This window comes from Polyodon spathula, chromosome 4 (assembly GCF_017654505.1).
Source record: "Polyodon spathula isolate WHYD16114869_AA chromosome 4, ASM1765450v1, whole genome shotgun sequence".
In the NCBI taxonomy this organism is placed as follows: Eukaryota; Metazoa; Chordata; class Actinopteri; order Acipenseriformes; family Polyodontidae; genus Polyodon; species Polyodon spathula.
Window position 1 is genome coordinate 34,769,572 of NC_054537.1, and position 1,682 is coordinate 34,771,253.

Here is a 1,682-nt window from a genome sequence, read left to right on the forward strand (position 1 = left end):
AAAATTCGGAGCGTGGTAGCTGGGCAGCTTAATTAATTAACGTTTATCATCATTAACCTCTTATTTAAATCTCAATCTAACACTCCTTCTCAGTCTAGCGTTTTGCTTTTTACTTCACAAGTTAATATTTATTCGATGTGAGACACATGTCGGATACGATAACCATGTCCTACTATTATCAACGTTTCAATCGTGGTGCCCTCCTACCCTGCAATGGACGCCTTCTTCATCCTTAAGTTATGCAGTGGCCTCAGATCTTTGCGTTCTTCATCTCTTCTCAAAACCAGCCCCACCTTCGGCTCCATCTAAACCACCTTAACACTCAAAGAACAATATCCACATTGAGCATATCTCTGCACTCTGCAGCAGGCCACTGCACACTACCGATGGCAGTCCACTGTTCACTAGTACAGATCACTGCTTCAGCAGATCTCTGCTTTCTACAGCTGGGCCACTGCACGCTACTGGCAGCACTCCATCGTTTTCTTCCTCAGAGTTCAGCACTGCTCAGCAGATCCTGCCCTCTAGTCTTACAGCAGATCTTGGCCCCCTCTTCAGATCTGCTCACTATTGCAGCAGGCAAAAGTTGCTTTAGTTTACTGCTTAAATCTACTACTGCCCTCCTCCAGAGCTTCCAACGCTCTAGCTTACTGCAGTACTCAGATCATAGCAGCCATTTCTGCTGGACTTCCTAAGCAATCTAGTCGTATGTCCTCTCATCCTTTCATATACTACAAACATTAATACATGGTGAGAGCCGTGGTACGAGACTGGAAATCTGTCTTAATTTTGAGTTAAGGAGTCCCACTATTAGGAGAATGGCTGGAGTTATGAAACTCAAATCTCTGAATGTGAGCTCACCATTTCCATTCCAAGCAGACATGATGGTAGAAAACTGCTGATCAATCCTGTATTAACTAACACATAGGATGGTCTCACCATTCTCGTCTCCAGAACCAGCTTTCTCGCCAATCATTTCAGATCGAGCAGCTACTTCCTCAGCCAGAGCCAACATCGATCTCCGTCCGGTCGAGGAGCATGGGGCTCTGGTCCTCTGCAGCAGTTGATTCATATATCCGTTCATCCCCTACTGACATAGCAATAGCCATCAAAGACTAGCTAGCAAGCCCGGAGTGCAGGCTACCTGACCACTGGGGCCATCAGTGGTTTTCCCCTTCTAGGAAGGGTTTTTTTTTCCTCTCCACTGAGCAGCAGGTAATCGCATAACCATAGCACACTAACACTATTTTGTCCTGTCCAGTTTGCCTCGTATGTCCCTTCCTTTCCCATCTTTTCCAGCTGTTTCTTTTACTTTATGCACTGGTGCGACTCTATTGTTTGTCTCACGGTGAGGGGTCCATCCTTTGGGGGGGTAAGTGCGGATTCACTCCCTCAACCTCATGTTGCCATGATACCTCGTGCTCACTCTAGGGGAGTTCTCACCGAGTGAGTCAGTGGGGACCCCCGGCCAAACTATTCTTTTGCAGCTCATGCACTTTTCTACCATTCCATGTGAGGCGCTGTCCTTCCTTCGCTAGGGACATGGCTCGCTTTAAGCTCTCAGTGCCCAGTCCCAGACTAACCCATCTCTCTGTTGCAGGTTCCTTGTGGGGCCTTTTTCCTGGCTTCAGAGGCCAAGCCTCACCTCATGCGAGGGCAGCAACAGACCAGTCAAGAAATCA